Here is a 25,687-nt window from a genome sequence, read left to right on the forward strand (position 1 = left end):
GAACATGATGCCACTCCTTATCTGAACATGATGCCACTCTTTATCTGAACATGATGCCACTCTTTACCTGAACATGATGCCACTCCTTATCTGAACATGATGTGTTATGGTTTGTAACCGACCCCAATCGCACAACACGAGACAGGTATGAGAGTAAGCCAAGAACTGGGCATTTATTGAAACACACAGAAAAACGGCACTGTCCCTTTAAGGGAGAACACAAATTAATGGATAACAAGAAAGGGAAAAGGCACAGTGCCTTTAAGAGGCGAGCTGGCTAAGGGGAAGGCTAAGGGAAGGCTAACGGAAACAGGGCCGGGGCAAGGGACAAGGCAGGAAACAGGGAGGACTAGGAGGACTGGACAGGGAGGACTAGGAGGACTAGAGAGGGGAGACAGGGACAGAGGCCCGCAGAGGCGGGCTGGGGACAGGGAGGACTAGGAGGACTAGAGTGGGGAAACAGGGACAGAGGCCCGCGGAGGCGGGCTGGGGAAAGGGAGGACTGGAAGGACTAGAAAAAACAGGGTAAGGCCTTGGAACAGGGCGAGGGCTGGAGCTGCTTACAGGGACAGAGAAAACAGACAAAGCCTGGGATACAAGCATTAATGAATGTTGCTGCTCTGCAGCTTCCCCCGGGATGGTTCGTCTGGGGAAGCAGATGGTGACGTCAGAGCCGCTCTGCAGACTTCTCTCAGCAGATCTCCGGGGTGGTAAACGGGACCGAGAGGGAGAGAGGGAGCGGGTTAGCTCAGAGTAAAGTGGGGAACAGAGCAGGTGACAGGAGAAGTGACTTGTCCCAAAAACAGAGTTATCCAAGTGACAGAATCTTCGGTGTATATACACACTGTGAGTAACGTCCCAAACACAAATCCGCGTGATTGAATCTCCGGTGCAAATAAACACTATGAGCGAAGTCCCAATAATTATCCAAGTGACAATATCTTCGGTGTGAATACACACAGTGAGCGAAGTCCCAATACAATTCCAAGTGATAATATCTTCCATCTTCTGAATGCGCGTCTGGGCGTCTGCTGCGCGGAGGTCTGGATGCGCGTCTGGACGTCTGCTGCGCGGAGGTCTGAAGTGGAACACTGGAATACCTCCCGTGGAAGTTTAGAGAGCGCAGTCCAGTGTCTCCTTCCAGGCAAACGGCGACAGGAGGCGAAGGCTAGAGCGCATCTCACGCCGGAGATGAAAACAGCATAACAGACAGAAACCGAAACTCCCGTAGGAGCCCTAAGACAGAGAAACTCCCGAAGGGGTCTTGGTGATTGAGATATGATACGGAACGACCCGACAGGAACTGAGGGGAGAGCGAGGTACTTAAAGCCCACAGGGGAACCAATTAGAATGCACATCAGGTGCGTGAAGGTAATTGATACTTGAAACTAGAAGTGTGTGTTCGGCACCAGACCAATAAAACACATAATGACAGGTAGTCCAAGGGTGTGGTTGCTGAAGAGCAAACGAACGCGAGGGTGGGGGCTAGTGAGGTGAGGAGAATGCAATTGATTAACAGAAAACTAAAGGAACAGAGCGAGTAGGCTTAAAGGAACAGAGCGAGTAGGTGAGCAGCGGACAAAACCTCACATGATGCCACTCTTTATCTGAACTTGATGCCACTCTTTATCTGAACATGATGACACTCCTTATCTGAACAAGTTTCAAGTTCAAGTTTCTTTAATAGTTGTCATACAGAAGTACAGAATACTTTTATACAAAATGCTTCTTACTGTTACGCTCCAGAGACTGTGCTAGACAAGATAAGTACGAAATAACATAGTATAGCATGTAAATTAGAAGTAAAAAATGAGGTCACAGTGTTCAGTATAGACATATGTACAATGTTCGATGCAGAATAGACGTAACTGAGTTACCATATAATATACAATATACTATGCAGTGTACTAATATACAATACTATATAGTGCAAAGCAGAAATGGGATGAGGTACAATTTAGGTACAATTTACAGTAAGGTGTATGAGTTGTAGTGCAAATCCTTTATCAATAAATATAAAGTGTGTTTAGGTGATCTAAAGTGTGGAGAGTGGGTGCTGCAGTGTGTTGTTTGTTTAAAGTGAGTGTGTGCGTGTGGATGTGTGCTGTGTGCATTTGATGGTTGTTGTATAGTGTTTATTGTTCGTTGAGCAGCCTGATGGCCTGGGGATAGAAGCTTCTTCTGAGTCTTTCTGTGCTCGCCTTGAGACTCCGGTATCGCTTGCCTGACCGCAGCAGTTCAAAGAGGCAGTTGTTCGGGTGGCTGGAGTCCTTGATGATTCTCTTAGCCTTACCCCTGCACCGCTTGTTGTATATGTTCTGGAGGGTGGGGAGCCCCCCTCCAATTGTGCGTTCGGCTGAACGTGTCACTCTTTGTAGTCTGTTTCGGTCTTGTGCAGTGCTATTCCCAAACCAGGAGGTGATGTTGCCAGTCAGGATGCTCATGTACATGAGTAGAAGTTCTTAAGGATCTTCTGACTGACTTGGAACTTCCTTAGGCGCCTGAGGAAGTAGAGGCGTTGTCGTGCCTTTTTCACAACACTGTCAATGTGTGTGGTCCATGTGGTCCTGGAACTGTATACAGTGGTTAGCTTCTAGTTAGCGTTTTAGCTATAGCTGCTTGCTAGCTAACGTTAGCCCCGTGTGCTCAAAGCAGCCAGCTAGGTGTATCTGTTATGACTATAATGTTTCCAAAAAAGCACCGGACTACGACGTAAGGTTAGACATTTTATTTCATGCTCAAAAGCCCCTGGCTTGCACATCGCAGTCACGAAAGGGGCTAGCTCAACCAGTGCACTGTGCACAACAGCACACCAACCCAACTGACGTTACCACAACACTTGACGGTACTTCACAGCACTGTCGTAAGACCACCGTCAGGCCCGGACTGGCCATCGGGAGCACCGGGAGTTTTCCCGGTGGCCTGGCCTGCACAGATAAAAAAAAAAAAAAAAATTATTATAATTTTTTTTTTTTTTTTTATTGTCAGGCCATTGTTTCTAGTTGTGGCGGCGGCGCGGCGCGATAGTTAGATAACCTAGGTGGGTGGGGAACAACCAGGATTTCACTGTCTGCGACAGAGTTGGAGAACTATCTGACTCTCTCTCCCTCACGTGGATCTCACACACACACAATGGAGCCGTGCTGCCGCTTGTGATTGGTGGAGGCGGGACCAGGCGATACAACTGATTGACAGCGGAGGCGGCGAATGGAATGGCAGACGGCACTCAGATGCAGAATAACAGCCAGGCAGTGAGCCAGGTAGTGAGGGACTCGGGAGAGATACAGTAGAGCGAAAGTCAATTAACGTGGATGTCAAGATGGACAGTGGAAGAAAGAGAAAGGGTGGAGGAGAGAGGGATAAAACAAAGAAAAAGAAAGGCCCTTACGGTTAACTGTATTATAATAGTAAATAGAAAAATATGTTGTGCTCTTGCTTTTTTCTTTTTGAAGGTGGAGAGAGTAGCATTGCTAGTGCCACAACAATTTTATTTGAGGTCCATAACAGTACATTGTACTAAGCAATTGTTGGCTCATTAGTTTGTGATTCACATGCACTAAAATTCACCAGAATGAAGGAAATTAAGTCTTTGTAACAAAAAAAATCCTGGTGGGGGACCCCCAGACCCCCGCTTAAAAGGTGGCCTGATTGGGGCTATATTTCGCGCTATATCTCCCGGTATGAATTATTTCCCCAGTCCGGCCCTGACCACCGTGCTGTCTTAAAGGCACAGTGTGCCTACCCAGATGCATACACAACATTGACGCGGCTTGACATACAAAGAAGTAATTATCACAATTAGCGATTTTTTTTGTCTGGTAAAAAATCTGTTTGGCTGGTAAAAAAAATCAGATACTTGCCAGTTGGCTGGTAAGCCAAAAAGTTAGTTTCCTCCCCTGCCACTGCTTATCTGAACATGATGCCACTGCTTATCTGAACATGATGCCACTCCTTATCTGAACATGATGCCACTGCTTATCTGAACATGATGCCACTCCTCTTGATCAATTGAAAATGGAGGGCCCTTATGTAAAAAGTATTTTTCTGGTCTTCATCCTCTTAGCAGTTGTTTGTATTGAGCTGTACTGTATTGTACCCATTCTGCAATCTGTTAATAAAGTTTTCAATAAATGGATCAATCCTTACCTGAACATGATGTCACAGCTTATCTGAACATGATGTCACAGTTTATCTGAACATGATGTCACTGCTCACCTGAACATGATGTCACAGCTTATCTGGACATGATGTCACAGTTTATCTGAACATGATGTCACTGCTTATCTGAACATGATGTCACAGTTTATCTGAACATGTTACTGCTTATTTGAACATGATGTCACTGCTTACTAGGGGTGGGAATCACCAGTTTCATCACGATACGATATTGATTATTTGGACAGCGATACGATATTTGCCGATATCACAAAGTCTGCCACGATTAGGGATGGGTACCTTTCACATTTGAACCGATACCGGTACCGGTACCTGTGAATCTATACCGGTACCCAACGGTACCTTTTTTTCTGTACTTTAGTCTCTAAAAATGTTATCTACCTACCTCAGTTGTAAAAAATCAAATCAAATCAAAACTTAATATCTAATAAATAAATAATGTATTATTATTACTTTATTATTATTTACATCTTACTGATGTAAAGTATTTTACAACTGATTCAACAAACAAACAATCTAGCAGCAATGAACTACTCTGCTGCTGATTGAGTATTCTAGCAGTTATTTTTGCTCCACCCCCGCTTTGGAGAAGACCCGCTCTGCGGTGTGTGTGTGGCTTGTTTACCAACGTCACATCCTCTACTCTTCTGTCCTGAGTTGTGCCGGCTTGCACTGTAGCCCTAGGAGCTAACGTTATGTCCGACGGTTAGCTTAGCTAACGTCAGCTTAAGAACGTCAAATGGGTTACAAATATGTCAAACTATGGAAGGAGTAAAGGCCTCTACATGCTACAGCAACTTCAAAGCAACTTCAACACAACATCAGCGCGATTTCAGCGCGGTTGTTGTTTAGGGTCTTGTAGACTGTGTTGCGAGGATGCTGCGTACATGTCTCCAAAATCTAACCTAAACAACCGTTGCGTTGATATTGCGTAGCAGTGATTGGTTGGTTAGCGAATGGGGGCGGGACTGTCATAGAATAATATTGGTCTCGCAGAGAATACCATCCGCCATTGTTGTAGCCAGCCAGCGTTGATGCTAAATAATTAGCGTCACATAGCTGGCCTTTTTCTGAAAACCCAAGCACATATTGTTCCATAGCATACGCCTTCAGTTGATCATGACAAATCCTCTCTTACCTTGACGATTAAAAAGCCTCCATAATTTAGTAAATAAAGCTGTAGCCAGCCAGCTAGCATTGGTGCTATTTAAAATGCTATCCACATTAGCTACATAGCTAACCAACTAAATACAATGGTATCCTGAGGTAACTTTAACGTTAAATACAACGTTTGCTAGTCGAAATGACTGGACACACACAGGGACAAGTTAAACATCAATCAATTAATTTATTCCAATAGGTAGTTTGAGCTGCATGTGAGCCGAGGTCCTCTCCATTGGAAACTAATGACGTTACGGTAACGTTAGCTCGAAAAGCACAGAAAGTTAAGCTGCTAGCAACAGACACTATAACACTTCCGGTCGGGGATTTCAAAATAAAAGAGCGACGTCTAAAATCACCGGAAATACGTTTATTTTGTACATTATCTAACGTTAACACGAACCTAAACTAACTTTAGTTAAACTAACTTTGCGCGTCGATGTTGCAGAAGCATAAAGGCAGAGTGTCTAAAACACCGTTGCTTTGTCGATGTTGTGTTGCAGTTGCTTTGAAGTTTCTGTAGCATGCAGAGGCCTTAAGCCGACAGCTAAAAATAAAACCCACCGCGGCAGCGCGAGCACATAGCAAAAGAACGTTTCGAGAGGAGTGGAAGTTTGGAGATAGTGGTGTTTCAAGAGACTGGCTACAGTAATATGATGCTGTGCTGTAGTGATCAGTTGTTCCGTGTGGCGCAAGTATGTCAAAAATAAAAACAGAAACAACACGTTTGTCATCTGTAGTAAATAAATGAAGCTGGAATCCATTCGTGACCATGAACAGAGCCAGTGTCCCATTGTGTCCCGGATTCAATCTCCTCTCCTCTAAAGATGCTCTGTCGCTAGGCTAACAGCCATGTCAGACAGAGCAGATGTGGAAACTGAGCTACACTTTCTAACAACCTGCCCACTACCAAGATGGATATCAGAGACATATATTTCCCAGTCCCCATGAATTGCAAACACCCAAAGAGAGTTAAAAAACATGTATTGTGCCTTAACGTGTGGTTTCGTTTTTGCGGTCAACAAAAAGTGACGTCATCAGACTTTTTTTTTTTTGCGCATTGTACCGCATTGTACCGCATTGTACCGAATTGTACCTACGTGTTTTGGTAGGTACCTTTAAAAGTACCGAATTCGGTACCCATCCCTAGCCACGATACGATAGGATTCGATTCGATTCAGGTGCCTGCGATCGATATGAGACGATATTATATGCCCATTTAACACAATCAGTAACATTTAGATCAACTAAAAAAAGGCAACGGAAATATCATTTGACATTTTTATTTTTGAGCTCTTCCAGACATTTAAATGAAAGACAATCTATTGTTTTTAATACAAATAGACCTCCTGATCACTGTAACGTTTTGATTGAGCTTTAAGTAAACATTTTTGGAATTCACAACACGCAACCTAAAACCCCTCTTTCCAAACGCAGACACACACAGGGAGAATGCCCGCTGTTCTCTCTATGGCTCTGATCAGCTTAGCTTAGTTAGCTTACGCTAACGTAACGTTAATTTCCGTCTTTAACGCGACATGGGCATAAATGAATGGCGAGGATGCAAAGCATGTTAGATGCATTTGACCCGTTGTGGAAAAACAGCAGGGACTTAGTTCTGGTCGCAAAATAGGCGGACTCTGGAGCCCTGCTGTAACGTCTACAGACGCTGGGCTACTGTTGTTGTTGCGGCCGGGCGGATATGCTCACCAGGGGATTTTCAAAATAAGAGTATCGCAATATGAATTTATCTTTTTACGTTGCATCGATCCTATTTGATCATTGATAATAGATCGATATATCGATCTGGATCAATGTATCGTCCCACCCCTACTGCTTACCTAAACATGATGTTACAGCGTATCTGAACATGATGTCACAGTTTATCTGAACACAATGTCACTGCTTACATGATCAGTGGTGCTGCTAGTGTCTATTGGGGCCCTAGGCAATCATTCTCAGGAGGGGCCCCCAACCAGTGTTCATCTCCATTATGTTCTATTATGTTCATGTCCATTATTATTTCAGGCTCTGTTTAAAAAATAATCCTTGTCCATACGCAGTGTTGATTTTGGCAGCTATTTTCATTTTAATTTTAGTCTTAGTCATGTGTCAAGTGCTCCTTTTTCGTTTTCATCATATTTAGTCATCTGCATTTATTTTTCGTTTAATCAGTTTTAGTCAACTAAATGTCTGAGCATTTTAGTCTTAGTCAGTGTTAGTCTCGATTTTGTCTTTTTTGTTTTTGTCTAGATTTAGTCGCAGAAAACTGATGATTTTTGTCTAGTTTTCGCTAATGAAAAAAAGGCATTTTATATTTTTATATTGTAAATAATGCAATTCTATTTATTAAGTATAGTCTAGCCAAAACCCTATCAGCTGATTCACAATAAGTTCAATAGAAGGCTAGAAGCCCAATAGTAACCAAACATTCCTTGAAATGGTCAATAGATTCAGAAATAGTCAGACATGGAATGGAACATATTCTGATTTAAATTGCTTATTTTATTTTTTTAACCAACAAAGGAACATTAGGATAGTGTAAATACACAGTACACACTGATTGCAATTCTCACTGGGACCTACTGTACAAATTGCACACACGTCACACACACATTGGGTCTCATTCCCGAAATTTTTTCAAAGATATATTCTGGAAGACTTATCTTGGAACCACTGAGACATAATCAATGACAAGTTCACTCTGAGTCCTGAACGTGCTGGTAATATGTCTTAAGTGGCCGAAAAGGTCGCACAAATTATATGATCTGATATCTCCTTGGAGAATGGCATTCTGTCTTAAACTCGAAAGCGTGTTCCCGTTCAGATCATTTGCATACAAAACAACGCCTCCAGAGCTCCTTATAAGGCAACTAGTGACGCAGCTGTGTGCAAATGGAATGGCGGAAGTGCTTAGCGAGTCTTGCGAGCCGCGTGATTACGAAACCTAGCGTCAGTCAGTGCCAATCAGAGAGCGTCTCCGAGAAATGCGGCTAGGTTTCGTAATCACGGTTGCGTGCCATCAAAACTAGATTAGATTAATGTATTGGCATCATATACAGCTTGCGGTACACCTGCCGCAGCGCGCACGCACACACACACACACGCGCGCGCAGTACTGTATATGAATGAATGAATGAAATATAATATATATAGCCTACGGCGGGCGTAATGAATGAACGCAGTATGGCTTATTATTCCATAATTAAGCCTATAGGCTACTGTTCATTCGTAGGCGCACACAAGACTTGTTATGGAATATTAATGCAGTCTATTTCCACCGATTAGCTTTAGTTCTTATTTATTTATCCACTGTCATTTCAGTGTTGGTGTATAGGCTATATAGTGTATTTCAATATAAGTTTAATTGATTAATGATATATTCGAAGGAATGCAGGTTTATAGCTATATCAACCCCCTCCAATGTACAGTAAATGACCAAGTATGGTTTTGTCAATATTCCAATGTACAGTTTTGCTTGTACAGTGTAAGTCTATCACCCACCCACCCACCCACCCCTCCTATACTCAAATGTACTCTCTTTTCTGGACTCTTTTTGTATCACAAACAGTACTGTATTTGCAAATCTGGTATGTCATAAATGTATAGATGTAGCAGTACTGTCTATCTGTCGTGTGTGTCATATATGTTATGATGAATTGAAAATGGGGGACCCTGATGTAAACAAGACGAAATTCTTTCTCTGGTCTGCATCCCCTTATGTAATTGAGCTGTACTGTACCCATTCTGCAATCTGTTAATAAAGTTTTCAATCAATCAAACAAAGGTCTGTCCCATTGTATACCAATCAATGGGATACATTGCATGTTGACCTGCATTCTTTCAAATGTACTGTATATAATTAATCATTAAAACAGATGTGTAACAAATAAGAAATAAAAATTCCACAGAAGGCATTAAATAATTATTATTTTCAATAATTTCACAATAATTGCATAATTGTGTTTGAATATCTGAGTAATTAAATTAATTATACATTTGTCCAAAATAGCTGGTTCAGATATGGTTAAGCAGCTGCCCTGTGATCAGATGAATCCATATTATTTATTTTTCCGACATCAAATGCGTAATTTCTTATCGTACAAATATTGTCATATTTATTTTAATTATGATTAAGTAATTAATTCCAAGGAGGCCTGTAGCGTTGACGTGAAGGAATCACTATGAGAACACAGTCTGTCAAGTTATAATAAAATTTTAAATTAGTCAATCAATCATGAGATTTGATCGTGGCTGAGAGCAGATTTAAGAGTGCTCCTCAGCACTCTTAAATCTGCTCTCAGCCACGATCAAATCTGATCTCAGGAAAATTTGGGGACTCCCACTCCCAGCCCTAATATGTCTTAAATGGGCCGAAATCTGGCTAAGACGAAATTTTTTGTCGTAACTTCGTTCGGGAATGAGACCCATTCCCTTTTGTCCCTCGAGTCGTACCGTAGATTGCTGACGTCACTTTAAACTTAAAATGGCGGCCCCCATCAGAGCATTCAGCTAATAACATTAGCTTAGCGAACCTGCCACCGCACTTCTATGTGCATAAAGTGTGGTAACAAAATATCACAGCCCCTAAGACTGGGAGCGTTCTAACTCTACTGAGCATGTACCCAACATTATATGAAAAATTAAAAGTCATTACGACGTTTTAGTGCACTTCAAGCGCTAAAGGGATTCATAACTTATAGCAGGGTCAATCTCAGTGTTAGTACTCGTCTGTTTCTTTTCTTTTCATACCTTTTTAAGTGAACGTGGTCTTGTCCTTGTTGTATCCATGTATAATGTTGATAGTGATAGTGGGTGTACACAGATGAAAGAGAGCAAGTCTGTGTCTGGGATATAGGAACTGGGATATATGAATTGAAAATGGGGGACCCTGATGGAAACAAGACAAACGTCTTTCTCAGGTCTGCATCCCCTTAACAATTGTATGTATTGAGCCGTACTGTATTGTACCCATTCTGCAATCTGTTAAATAAAGTTTTCATTCATTCATTCATTCAGGTCCCGACTCCTTAGCCTAGCCATCCTCTCAGCCTCTGTCGTCTTAAATGCTGTTCTTTTGGTAGAACTGTTTGGCTGCCGCAGGAGTGTTGAGAGAGTAGCAGATTCCGTTCATGGTTATTGGTATAAGCTGTAGTCACGAGAGACCTGGGACGCGGTTTTTAGCCTCACGTATGTTATGTAGCTTGGCTTTTAGTGGGCCATGAACGCTGCTGAGCTTAACCCAGAAACGGAAATGGGAAATGCTGAAATAATAACGTGACTTAATCTAAAAGTTATAATTATTTTGTCTCATCTTGTTTTAGTCAACATAAATTAAGAGAGAATTCGTCAGGGTTTCTGTAAACTACATTTTTGTGTCCTCAGTTGTGGTCTGATATTTACGTTAGCGGCACATGGTCTTCAATAATGTGACGTCACGTCTCGTTGTCGTCGCGGGAAAAAGCTTCGTTGATGAAGATCTTTCGTCATCAAAACGGCAGGGTAACATTTAAAAAATTTATTTAAATCCGTCCAGATGTAAACGCAGAAACGCATATAAATTGCTCCAACAAGCATGCCGGGCCAGTAGGTGGCGATAAGCGATATATCTCAAATACCATAGAACAACAGTCTGAGCATGCGTAGTGAGCTGATTTTTCAGAAGGTGCTCCACTCTCGCTCCAAGTGTCTTGAATCAGAACAGGATCAATACATATAACGTTAGGTGGCCCTCATCCGTTGTCTTCTTCATCTATAGTCTGCTCGGGCCAGACTATACCACAGAGCCGAATAGGTTTCCTCATCGGCCAGTTTGACTATAGTATTTTTATGATTTACCAGAAGTGCTGAGTCCAACATAGTCTGGTGGAAATGCACCTTATCGTCCATAATCATCATCCATATAATCCGTTTTGTCTTCTCTTCTTCATAGTATCCAATAGTTTGCTCTAGGCCTTTACCTTGTCGAACGTTAGATTGCTGTAGTTTGCTCAGTGCTGCCATGCCACTGCTGGGAGTGGCCTAGTGATTTGGTTACTCTCAGCCCATGCAGTTCATAAGGTAGGCGATACTGCCACCTGTCGGGATTCAATCGTCATTGCCGGTCCCAAGCACACTCAAAGGGTGAGTGTTTAGAATAAGAATAAGAAAATAGAGAAAAGAAAAAAGGCACTAAAAACGAGATATCGCTTTTGGCTGGCTCTCATAAACGAGATATCTCGTGATTGGCGCTCAATGAGTTAAGGCTGGCTGGTAGTGCACATAGAATAGGGCTATGTTATTGAAATAAATGTTTCTCTAATTAACGCATATACAGTATTTCTATATTTCATATAATTTCTCTATCTACTCCAGTGCGCCGTCAGACAGATTCGGCCATCAGACAGATTCAACCGTCAGACGCTGCTTGCGTGTAACTGAGAGAGGCGCTTGTGGAATTCCCCATCCCTGGATACAAATCGGCAGACACGCTATTTATGTTTTATGTATAGGCTATCTTGTTGCAAAATAATAATAGCCTCATTAAAATACTCAGTTAGTACTCTGTGTCGACACAAAGAATGGATTGCGCGAAGCTAATCGCACCCGCTCCGTGTTTGCGAGCTATCCACTAACAGGACATTGCGCGGATGATACCAGCGTTGACACGCCCATTATTGTTCCAGATCTGCTCGCGGGAGTCGCAGAGCATTCGGCAGATATCAGTCCGGATTTCATTGTTGTCCGCGGGACCATTATGCATTATTATTATTTTTTTTATTTATTGATCTTTTCCCCCCTCCTTTTTCCACCGATTTTCTCCCATCCCAATGTTAGTCGTTATGCCAATTCCCAATCCCCTTCCTGGTCGCTGCACACTTACCCCCCACAGTCGGTCTGGGAGAGTGGAGGCTATCAATATCACGTGCTTCCTCCGACACACGTCTAGCCAATCAACCGCTTCTTTTCACCTGGCAGCGCGGATTCTCACTGAGAGGGCGTAGCGTGTGGAAGGATCACACTATCCCACTTAGATCCTATCCGCACTTAGCAGGCGCCCCGACCGAACTGTAGGAGTCGCTGTTTACAACGACCCGGACCCACCCCTCCAGCTTCTCCCACCCTCTGATACAGCCAATTGTATTAGTGTGAACGGCCAGCCAAGCTGGTGACAACCCCGGAGCTGTGAGCTGGATTCGAACAGGCGAATCCTAGCGTCTCCGGGGTTGGTGACGAACGCAATCTCCGCTACGCCACCTGACCGCCCAGCATTATGCATTATTCTTAAATTGACTGGCGTGTTGCACCGAATACCACGGTACTCTGTTGCATGTGACGTTTTCCCAGAGAAGACTGCTTTGTGAGCGGCGATACTGCGCTCACACACAAACAGAGGAGGAAGCGGACAGATCGGACCGGACTCACAATATGCCAAAGCGAAAATATACATTACAGATGAACTGCAGAGAAAATTCCCAATTTACCATCCCGGTCGAGACAAATGGGAGGCGGAGTGCAATGCGTGCTAAGCTTGACCATATGTTTCTGTGTCTAATAAAGGTGCTGGAGATCTCAAAGCTCATGCGGACACAGAAAAACATTAAACATTAAAGCTGTGCGAGGCGAGAGTTTGATGGCAAAGTTGACTGAATTGATTACATACATTTGATTGATTGATACAGAGAGATAAAGAAAATAATTAAAAACTATTTTGATGCCTCAAAATTATGTTTTGGTTTGATTTATGATGATATAAGATGCTTATGATACAATCATTCTAAGGATTACGTGTGTAATAAATTCGTTTTGTACACTAATTGCAAGTTATGCATATCTTTGTGAGGTTATATCGGCCGCCGATATAATATCGGCCGATATGGAAAAAGATTTACACATCGGTATCGGTCCGATATCAAAATAGGGCCGAAATATATATATAATAATAAAAAAGATTTTTTATATATATACATGTTTTGGTCTTAAATTGTTTCAAAATATCAGTCATTTCTGAAAATAAATTACAAAAGTAAAAAAAAATATGCATTTTGGAAAATAGCTGGGGCTGGGGCTTCTCCACTAGGACCTCGTGATTTTCATAAAAAAGTGTTTTCTATACAGAGATATCGACATCGGTAAATATCAGAACAACAATATTAATATCGGTTAACGGTATCTGCCACAATCTTTACATCGGTGCATCACTATTTACATTACATTGAAAAGATACAAAGATATATTTTTGAAAGATGGATTTTCTAATACAGAAGAGGTATTATTTAGAACATTAATTCATATTTTCTTTGTATTTATTTTGTCCAGTAAGACTTGAAAATAGATTTATTAAGTTGTAAAGCCATGGCCTATATTCGATTTCATAATTATATTATATTCTATTGTGCTTAACTTAGTTCATATTTCATTTTATATGACACCACCCCTTTATTGTGATTATAACCTAAGGCTGTATAATAATAAATAATAATATATAATAATATAATAATAATAAATTGACATTCCCTAATAGATAGTGTGTTAGGAAATGTAATGGAAATGTATGTGTCTGATAAAGAGATAGGGATACACATGGATGAAAAGTAGGGATGCTCGATATTGGCTTTTTTACCGATACCGATATACCGATATTGTCCAACTCTTAATATCCGATACCGATATCAACCGATATCACATTTTAATGCCGATATCGGCCGATAATATCGGTAGGCCGATAATATCGGACATTATTTCTATAGAAATGTAAAAAAAATAAAAAATTGAAAACCGATACCGATATTTTCCGATATCACATTTTAATGCCGATATCGGCCGATAATATCGGACATCCCTAATGAAAAGGTATGGGTCTGATATGGATATATTATTAGAAGATTGTATAATTGGTTGATATGAACATAGATAATGTATGTAAAAGCTAAATAGTATGTATTGTATTATGAATTGATTAGGAGTATGTATTGTTGTATTGTATTATGAATTGATGGAGTATGTATTGTTGTATTGTATTATGAATTTGATTAGGAGTATGTATTGTTGTATTGTATTATGAATTGATTAGGAGTATGTATTGTTGTATTGTATTATGAATAGATTAGGAGTATGTATTGTTGTATTGTATTATGAATTTGATTAGGAGTATTTATTGTTGTTTTAATTGTCTCTATGCCATGTGAATGTTGTGAGTGTATAAAGTATGTAACTATATTTTACGCGTTATGGACCGATAACCGATATTAATATTGCTGTTCTGGCCGATACCGATATTTACCGATGTCGATATCTCTGTATAGAAAACACTTTTTTATGATAATCAAATAAAGAGCTATTTTCCAAAATGCATCTTCTTTTTACTTTTGTAACTTATTTTCAGAAATGACTGATATTTTTTAACTAAAACATGAAAAAAATATATATAATAGCTGTAACATCATAAAAACTGCCATATCGGCCGATATTATATCGGCGGCCGATATATCGTGCATCACTAGCTGTCACCCACCGATATATACATTATACACATTGAAAAACATAGATTCCTTCAGTGTGGATGAAAGCCCCAAACGTAGAAGAAAATGTGCGTTTTGCAAAATATCCGTATTTGTGTGGACATGCCCTTAGAAAGAGTCGTATAGAGCCTGGAACATCAGGCTGAAAGAGCCTCCACCTGTCTCTCTGATCACCTATTTCTCTGATCACCTGTCTCTCTGATCACCTGTCTCTCTGATTACCTGCCTGGTCACTCCAGCCTCTTTAACCCTTTCACTGCCACACTACAGACCTTCTGTAGTGTGGCAGTGAAAGTGTTAACCTGCTGTTGTGTGGCAGTGAAAGGGTTAACCTTCTGTGTATTGTCGCAGTGAAAGGGTTAACCGGTTGGTATAGTGCGACAGTGAAAGGGTTAAGCTGTTCTCTAGAGCAGGTCTGATGATTGTTTTTTTATCATAATGAATCTCTTCTATAAAGGGATGTATTTTACTATTGTGTTTTTGTTTAATGGTTCTTGCATGACTTGCTTTGTAAACTCATTTTTAGAACAATGTTGTACAAATTAAGTTCATAATTATTATTGTTGACTATGTTTCTGTGTGAATGAGAGCGGTTTAACTAAACCAGTAATTATCTTCATCCTCTTATTTGTTAGACTGATAGATATGACATGTCTGAGTCTGTACAGGTTGTATGACGCTACTCATGTTGTTTCTGCTGTGTGTGTGTGTGTGTGTGTGTGTGTGTGTGTGTGTGTGTGTGTGTGTGTAGGAGTTACATAACTTACACTGTTAACACAGAAAATACTAGTCTATCTCTCTCTGTGTCTCACTCTGTCTCTCTCCTTCTCTCTCTTTTTTCTGCCTCTCTTTCTCTCTGTCTCTCTCTTTATCTCTCTTTGTGTCTATCTGTCTCTCTCTCTCCCCCAGTCTCTGTCTCTCAATCTATGTGTCTCTCTGTTTCTCTCTCAGCTGTGTTCTCTGTTCTGAAAGGCTGAATTAGTAACAGTTATAGTTGGTGTTGATGTTGGTGTTGTAGATGTTGGTGACAACTGGTCTGCTGGTCTGGAGTGTCTTTTCATGATTTGTTTTGAACGACAGTCCAATCATATTCCACGTGTCTTGGCCTAGTGGTAGGGCTGCACGATTTTGGGAAAATATCTAATTGCAATTTTTCTGACAGATATTGCGATTGCCGTAGTTTGGGGACCACTGCTGTAACGTCTTCACAACACACGGGCATTTCACAAGCTGTTGTTGTTGGGCGTATATACATAGCTACCTTGGGCTACTTCTGATTGGTGAGCAATGAGAGCACAGCACTTCTGATTAGTAAGCATGACTGGGTCTGGCACGCAAGAAAAAACCTTGATCAGACTCGCTGTATAATAATCGTTCAGCCCTACCTAGTGGTCCAATCACATTCCACCTGTCTTGGCCTAGTGGTCCAATCACATTCCACCTGTCTTGGCCTAGTGGTCCAATCACATTCCACCTGTCTTGGCCTAGTGGTCCAATCACATTCCACCTGTCTTGGCCTAGTGGTCCAATCACATTCCACCTGTCTTGGCCTAGTGGTCCAATCACATTCCACCTGTCTTGGCCTAGTGGTCCAATCACATGCCATGACTGTAATGCTGTTTGAAACCACCTGACTCCCAGTGGTCTGAACTAGATGTAACTAAATGTCTGACACTTAAACCAGTAGAACAGAGTAAATAGACATTAAAGAGCAAGGTCAGAGGTCAGTCCCGCTGTCTTTTTCATCTGCTTCCTCTGCATCTTGATGAGAACACCTTCCTCCTTCATTTCATTCTTCTGTTTTCTGTCATTCATCTGTTTCCTGTCGTTCCTCTGTTTCCTGTCGTTCCTCTGTTTCCTGTCATTCCTCTGTTTCCTGTTATTCCTCTGTTTCTTGTCATTCCTCTGTTTCCTGTGTGTGGTTCTGGTCATCCTCTGCTTCATCCAGTAGGATCTATCATCTTACCTGGAGGATGACATCAGACGGACAGAAACAGCCTCTGACTGTCGTCTTCCTCACCCCACAAACCACCATGATGGAGGCGTGGCCTGTTTTTCTCTATTCTGGCTTTGTAGTTTGTTATTTTTGGGTTTCATAAAACCAAATATAACACATGCCTGGTCACCATACTGTTGTTCGGTTTCTGTCAAACAACAGCAACATAATTACTGCCTGACACAGCTCACCATGACTCTCTCTCTCTCTCTCTCTCTCTCTCTCTCTCTCTCTCTCTCTCTCTCTCTCTCTCTCTCTCTCTCTCTCTCTCTCTCTCTCTATGTCTCTCTGTGTCTCTCTCTGTGTCTCTCTCTCTATCTGTGTGTGTGTCTCTGTGTCTCTCTGTGTGTGTCTTTCTCTGTGTCTCTGTGTGTGTGTCTCTCTCTCTCTCTTTCTCTCTCTCTCTGTCAGAGTCCAGATACTGTAGAAACTGTGCTGAAATAGAAAGTCCAGCACTGAAGAGCTGACTCAAGTAAAGGCATGAAGTAATACATGTACTTAGTCTATACACAGTCCAGTGTACTTAGTCAATACACAGTCCAGTGTACTTAGTCAATACCCAGTCCATGGTACTTTGTCTATACACAGTCCCGGGTACTTAGTCAATACACAGTCCAGGGTACTTAGTCTATACACAGTCCAGGGCGCTTATACACAGTCCAGGGTGCTTAGTCTATACACAGTCCAGGGTGCTTAGTCTATACACAGTCCAGGGTGCTTAGTCTATACACAGTCCAGGGTACTTTGTCTATACACAGTCCAGTGTACTTAGTCAATACACAGTCCAGTGTACTTAGTCAATACACAGTCCAGGGTGCTTAGTCTATACACAGTCCAGGGTACTCTGTACACAGTCCAGTGTACTTAGTCAATACACAGTCCAGGGTGCTTAGTCTATACACAGTCCAGTGTACTTAGTCAATACACAGTCCAGGGTGCTTAGTCTATGTAGTCCAGGGTGCTTAGTCTATACACAGTCCAAAACTTATTTACCCTTAAAATGAAGATAACACAGTGTATACTACCGTTTTATATATATATATATATATATATATATATATATATATATATATATATATATATATATATATATATATATATATATATATATATATATATATATATATATATATATACTATATATAGAGAGGGATTGGAATTTATTCAAAAGCTTATTTCTAGTATGTACCTATTGTTATTTTTCGTTCAGAGAGGAGATGGGCAGAAATGACAGCTGGCACGAAATCAATTCCGAATAAGAGACAACAGACCCAGTACTTTGTTGCTGGTGTGAAAATATGCCTACAAACATTAAATATCTTTGGAACCGTTTGTATTAAATTATATCTGAATCGGGAGATTATCTTCTCTGTCAAAATTGAAAGTGTATCTCTCCGTTGTATAAAGACTGGCTGTACAGTGCGCATAAAATAAGGCATATTATTGAAATTAGTTTTCTCTAACAAACACATCTATTTCTATATTTAATATTGTTTCATACTTCTACTTCAGTGCATCGTCAGACAGATTCGTCCGTCAGACGCGTGCGGCGTGCATAACGGAGAAAGGAGCACTTGTGGAGAGAGCTAGGTCACAAGGTTGCCCTGACGACAGGCAGCTGGACTGCCCTCTTGACCGGAAGCTATGTTACCGTCACTTGCGGGGGGATTCCCCAGACTGGCAGAGCTGGCAAAGTCTGCGACATCGGTACCATCCGAGTGAGTGTTTTTGGACTGATTGTGACCAGGCTGCATGCGCTCCCATCTGACCCCCCGGGACCATGTGAGTCAGCTGAGACAGGCTATTTATGTTCTATGTAGGCTATCTTGTTGAAGAATTATAATAATAATAGCCTCATTGAAAATACTCTTGTTGCTTGTTAGTACAGTTGGTTATTTTCAGCATTTTATGTGCGTATCTGTTATTTAGTTGCAATATTTTTTTTAAATAAGTAGATTTTTCGTTTTTGTTTATTTATTAACCTCTTAACTCATTCGGCACCAGCTATTAGACGGAGCCTGTCATAGCAAGGCCACGCTTTAAAAGATAGGAGTGCGTCACCTTGTTTGTAGAGCTATAACTATATTCTATATTATAGCTATGGATACAATTAGGGCTGACCTTCAAAGCTTTTTTTGGCAATCGAAGCTTCGGGGCCGAACTTCGATTTTAATTCGAAGCTTCGAGATTATTATTATTATTTATTTTTTTAGTCTTATGTTGTGGGACTTGTACAGCACTTTGGTAAACTTTGTTGTTTTTAAATGTGCTCTATAAATAAATTGGATTGGATTAATGAATTAAGTAGCCCCTTTCGTGACTGTGACACAGCCAACAAGGTTTCACTCGGCTGTGTGATTTAATTCAAGGTGGATCGCTGTTGTCGTTTGAACAACTTCAGATTTCATGGGAACTACCAATCCCCCAAATCAAGAATGTTTAAGATGAATGAAGTAAGATTTAGATTATTTGAAATATGGCCTGTGTAGACTAAACTATGCACAGAATTATGTCAGTCTACAAGGTCCGGATTCTACACGGTCCGGCAATGTAGACCTTGTAGACTCCACTACAGATCAATTATCAGTGAATGTTCATGCATTTTAAGAAGGGCTACTTCCACAAAAAAACAAAGAACTCACCAAAACATAGAGCCATATGAAATCCGTTTTATTTGTTTCCAAATTCCATTTGAATTTTTTTCCAAATTCCGTTTTTTCCGTTTTAATATTTCAGAATTCTGTATTTTGCTTTGTACGCTCATTTTACCATCAGAAATAGTGTCTAATAAGTGGGAATGAATAAATGTCCACAATTTAATAAGATATAACAGTCCATTTAATAGGGCTGTCTTAAATACTTCGAAGCTTCGAAGCTTCGTTCGATGGGCATGGGATTCGAATATGAAAATAAAATTTGATTATTAAAAAAAATATAATAATATATATATATATTTTTGCAAAATCAACTCTGCCTCTCTTTGTTAATTACAACAAGCAATGCTGTTTGTTATTTAAGATGAGGTCGGACTCTGCACTGACAGATTTGTGTTCATTGTGCTGCTTTTATAAAGCCTCAAATGACGGCTTACAATATTTCATGAAAGCAAAGTGTTTTGTTTGTCTAAGACTTAAAAATGTTTAAACTTTACAGCACTGACAAAGTTGAACAAAGTGCTGTACAAGTCCCACAACATAAAAAAAAGAAAAAGTAAAAAAAAAAAAAAAATTAATTTTTTTTTATAGTTGATTCCATTTGTATTGCTCAATTCCGCGATTCCGTCCGCGATTCTGTGATCGCAGATTCCATATGGATCTTCCAAAACATCTCAGTAGCACCTTATCTAAATGTTCTATTTCATATATGGAGATTCATATTTATTTATGTATTGCATGCATTTCTACATTTTATTTCCTATTTTGTTTATTCATCCCAGTATCTTTCTTTCTTATGTGTGGAATTCTACAAGGCATGTAGGTGTATATGTGTTTGAGGATGATATCCTTCAAACAGGCAATAGTGATGATATAATTTGGGCAGTGCTGAGCTGGGTTACTTTCCTCCAGTGTATTTGTCCCCCGGCCCCACCCAATGGCCCCATGCGCACGCGCGCACACACACACACACACACACACACACACATATGTACCACTGTATTGCACATCGTTGCGGGCAAGACCACCCGCATTTCATTGTATACCTGTATGCCGTGACAATTAAAACTCTTGACTTGACTTGACTTGACATACACACACACACACACAAATCGAAGTAACAAAAATTTGATTTTATTTTGATTTTTTGATTTTTGATTTTATTTTAGATTTTTTTTAAACTTCGATTTTTTTTTAACACTTTGATCGCCGGGGTTAAATTCATAATTTACCATCCCTTTGCTAAATTGACATTACTATGGCCCATTCAACGTCCTATATCTATTGTTCAGGGTGTAGCAACATTATACTTTTTCATTCACATATTCATACTAAAATACGGTCTAAAGTATAAGTATGTTTTTATCGTTTTCTGCAGCTTTCTCCAGAACTTGATTTATAGCCCCAAATGCATTATATTGATGATCAAATACAGTTTGATAGGAATCTGTGCGAGATAAAAAATGTCAACTGGGGGTGCTCCAGTAGCACACCATGTTACCGCGCTGCGTCGCGGGACTCCGTGCTGCGTCACGGATCTGGTTGACTCCGAGTTCGATTCCCGGACTTGCCGCCATTTGCCGAATGTCTCCCCCTGCTCTCTCTCCCGTTTCACCCTACAACTGTCGGTCATGCTTGACCAGAAAAGCGATAAACGCTAAAAAATAAAGTTTAAAAAAAAAAAAAAAAAAAAAAAAAATGTCAACTGGACGTGCTTCTAGGAGTTACTAAGTATGATCTGATGTTGACCGGATGGGCGGGGGGTCGTTTATAATTCCGTGGGCAACGTTATATCATTCATCTAGTGTGGGTGATATGATCATTAGAGCAGTTAGTAAAGAACACGTTGAAAAATAACGCTGGATCTTACCGTATCTTCCTCGCGCCGTTGGACGATGAGCGTGGAACTGAAATATTCCTATTATGGGATGTAGAAATATCCGATCCATTTCCAGGTTGTATAATAGTATATACGTCCAAATCATGTTGTTTATCGAGTTATTTGCAACCGATCGACATCCAGTGTGTCAAGATGGAGTCCTGCTAACGATAGCGAGTGCCCGGACGAAATATGGGTGAGCACCACTTCATCCGCATCACTTCCTGTTTGGGCGATCGGCCGATTGGCCACCAGATGGCGCTCTTGAACTGTTGGAGAGTTGAGAGGGGCTCACCAGTACATATAATGTCTCCGGGGGAGAAATATGATTTCGATCACAGATTTTTGAAATATTGATATCAAAGACGCTGTCCAGCGTCTTCGGCAGAATAAGCATGGCGGGGAAAGACGCTGCACAGCGTCTTCGGCGATTAAAGTGTTAATGTTCGAAGCTTGTGCCATCGAACGAAGCTTCGAAGTATTTAAGACAGCCCTAGATACAATACTATGGCCCATTTGACATCACCTATCTATCGTTCAATATGTGAAAAAGAATACATTTTTCCATCCATACTAAAACCATACTTATATTCCATACATATTTCATACATCTAAAACCATACTTATATTCACCATGGTATAACACAGGAACCCGTCAGTTCAGGATGTGGTCACTCGTCGGATATTTCGTCTTGTAACTCGAGACCCGAAGCATGCAATAGTGTTGTGACGATCGAAGGCGGCAAATTCAACTTTCAAACAATGTATTGGTTGATCGGCGAAAAATGCAGCCCGGAGCCGACAGACGAGCGCAAAGTGCCGTGACGTGCACACGAGTGCATGACAGCCTGCCGTCGGGCCGTCCGATGCTTAAGATGTTAAGTTAATATAAAACTGTGTTTAGACTATTTTTTTGTTTGTTAACTACATGCTTTAGATTTCTTTGAGTGGGAGTGACGTTTCTTCGTTGTTAGCTAATTTCTCGCCACATATCAAGCAGGTACAGGTAAGCCTGCGTCATTAGTAGTGAATGCAAATTAATCTGTCCATGCTGAATTAAATCCCTCTATATATTTTTTTTTGGGGGATTTATCCATGGTTATCTTATTGGTTATCTTATTGGAAACTCAAGATTAGCCACCTGCAGACGGCAGGGAGAGGCGCGGGTGTGTGACATATATTTTAGTTGATAAAATATTAAACACCTTTTTATTTCAGTTCACAGTATCACCTCGATCTCCAAAAAAAATTAAATAAATAAAAATAGCCGTTATTTATTTCCATATTATTATTATTTTTCAAACTATAGATGGAGCCGCATGCGGCTCCAGAGCCGCGGGTTGCCGACCCCTGACCGAAGGGGAGTAATTCCTATGTGAGAATGCTGTTTATTGACTATAGTTCAGCATTCAACACCATAGTCCCTGCCAGACTCAACACCAAGCTCAGGAACCTAGGATTCATCCAGTGCAGCTGGATCCTGGATTTTCTCTCAGACCGCTGCCACAGGGTGCCCCCAGGGCTGTGTACTGAGCCCCCTCCTCTACTCTCTGTACACCCACATCTGTGTAGCCACACACAGCGCCGACATGGTGATCAAATTTGCAGATGATACAACAGGGATATATGTGATGGCTGTACATGTTGTGTATCAGTATTGTATGTGATTTTAGATTGTCTAATAAATTCAATCAATCAATCAATCACCAACGAGACAAAATGGCCTACAGGAGTGAGTTGGAACAACCTCTCTCTCAACGTTGAGCCGTTGACGAGACCAAGGAGCTACAAAGAGCTACAGAGGGTTGTACAAACAGCCCAGAACATCAGTGAATGTGAGCATCCCTCAATCCAGGATATATACGGAGGGTGTATCAGCAAAGCCTGCAGGATTATCAAAGACCCAAACCACCCCAACCCTAGACTGTTCCAGCTGAGGCCGTCTGGTAACCGGTACCAGAGTCTCGGGGCCCGGACCAGCAGGCTCTGGGATAGTTCCTCCCCCAGCCCAGTCAAACTCATGAACAGATAACCCAGTGTCCTGCTGCCCAGAACAGAAGAATCTCACTCTTTTGGGCCTGTAGAAAGTATGGATAACTTGATTGTTCACTTGTAGCTGGACTTGTAGCTGGATGTGCTGCCTTGTTTGTTTTTCTCATCATAGCCTCAAGGCTATGAGCGCAGGGTGCGTGTATTTTTACCAATGCGTTCGTGTTTCCGGGTTCCCGTTTTGCGCTCTGATTGGCCACTGACCTATGCTATTACGCCCCCCTTTACGCTCTCGCCTGAGACACGCTGTGAAGCACCAGCGGGGCGAGGCGGTGGTTTCTCCCCGCCTCCGTGCGCCGCGCTGCCGCCGGCTTGTCTCACATGACTCGGTCCAGCTCCAGCAGCAGCGGCCGTCTTCCGCCTGCGGTATCCTCCCTACAGGCCCCCGAGGCGGCTCGTTCTTATTATTATCCCCCATGTGATACCCCTAGATGCTTGCTCAGGGACACATAGACAGGGATGGACCCTATGACCTTCACCGTGGTGACCTTCCTGACCTTGACGTGTGTGTCTGGTCAGGTCAGCATTCCTCTGCGGCTCCAAGCCATTACTCTACACTTAAAAAATAGGCCGTCTTAATTGTACTGTAGGTCGCATTCTTCTCTCTGGTTCTGTATCTTTGTTGTTTTATTGATTCTGTTTTTAGGGTTCCAAAACCACATCTCTCTCTCTCCCTGTGTGTGTGTGTGTGTGTGTGTGTGTGTGTGTGTGTGTGTGTGTGTGTGTGTGTGTGTGTGTGTGTGTGTGTGTGTGTGTGTGTGTGTGTGTGTGTGTGTGTGTGTGTGTGTGTGTGTGTGTGTGTGTGTGTGTGTGTGTGTGTGTGTGTGTGTGTGTGTCTTGTAATTAGTCTTCCTCTCTTGCCTCTATAGCGTTTTAACAGATGGTTGTATATATAGCAGGCTGCAGCTATCAGGCTGATTTTAAATGCTAGGCTTAGCAACCTCTCCAGACCTCCATCTCTCCACATCCTCTCTTCCTCTCTGCTGCTTTTTCCCTCTCTTCTCCCTATCCTTTATTTTGTTTTCTTGTTTTATCTTCTATCATTCTTTGCTAGCCTGTCATTGGCTCGACAACCTGGCAGGTCCAAAATCATAAACTCATTACATTTTTACTTTAGTTTATGTTTGTTCAAAGGCATAGCTTGCTCTTGGCTTGGTGATATGGAATTGTGGTTGTGTGTCTATATATATGTGTGTGTGTGTGTGTGTGTGTGTGTGTGTGTGTGTGTGTGTGTGTGTGTGTGTGTGTGTGTGTGTGTGTGTGTGTGTGTGTGTGTGTGTGTGTGTGTGTGTGTGTGTGTGTGTGTGTGTGTGTGTGTGTGTGTGTGTGTGTGTGTGTGTGTGTGTGTGTGTGTGTGTGTGTGTGTGTGTGTGTGTGTGTGTGTGTGTGTGTGTGTGTGTGTGTGTATTGTAATGGAGGGTGAGGCCAGTTCAGACCTTATGCACACACAGCAGAATATGAATTAGTCAGCAAGAAGATCACCCTCCTTCACTCACTGTGGTCAGTACACACACACACACACACACACACACACACACACACACACACACACACACACACACACACACACACACACACACACACACACACACACACACACACACACACACACACACACACACACACAGGAATGGCATAATTAAAAGAGTTCCAGCCCCAATACACATATAGACACACAAGATTGTATGTGTGTGTGTGTGTAATACTGTGGGGGCGTGGCCTGTGGGACTGTGTGGGTATGGCCAGAGCCTCTATATAAGTCACAGACAGGTACACTGTCAGCCATTCAGACAGTCAGACGCACGTCTGAAGTGTGTGTGTTTGTGTACTGTATGTGTGTGTGTTTGTGTGCGTGTTTCTCTCTTAGAATATAGCTTTATACTGTTTTACGTTCTGTATTTATCTTTTACTCTTAAGAATATATAAACTCTTTTGATAATTTCTATATTTTCTCAAATCTATATTTTTATAATAGTTCAATTGTGTGTGTATCTGTCATTGTTGCTAGTTGTCACAATTTAGAGAGAGAGAGAGAGAGAGAGAGAGAGAGAGAGAGAGAGAGAGAGAGAGAGAGAGAGAGAGAGAGAGAGAGAGAGAGAGAGAGAGATAATTAGTTCCTGACTCAGCGTTTTTGTAACAGCATAGCATCCTCAGTGCGTTACCAAGGCAACTGACTCAGTCCACTACTGCAAGTCTGGGGTAAGTTTGTCTCTCTCTCTGTCTCGCCTTTTCTATGTCTCTGTCTCTCAGTCTCTCTTTATCTCATTCTGTC

The 25,687-nt window shown here is 41.5% G+C and overlaps 1 protein-coding gene across 3 annotated transcripts in view; it reads left to right on the forward strand.

Moving 5' to 3' along the window:
* relt (RELT TNF receptor) overlaps positions 1 to 25,687 on the forward strand; it is a 178,389-nt gene that overhangs the window by 91,083 nt on the left and 61,619 nt on the right. The window contains exon 1 of one of the 3 annotated variants that reach the window (XM_084324733.1): positions 25,226 to 25,614. The exons of the other annotated variants lie outside the window; for them this stretch is intronic. The gene's annotated coding sequence lies outside the window, so the exon portion shown is untranslated. Of the gene's footprint in view, positions 1 to 25,225; positions 25,615 to 25,687 lie in introns of those variants that run through there. 3 annotated transcript variants of the gene reach the window in all.

The sequence above is a fragment of the Notolepis coatsorum genome (assembly GCF_963971535.1).
Source record: "Notolepis coatsorum genome assembly, chromosome: 1".
Classification (NCBI taxonomy): domain Eukaryota; kingdom Metazoa; phylum Chordata; class Actinopteri; order Aulopiformes; family Paralepididae; genus Notolepis; species Notolepis coatsorum.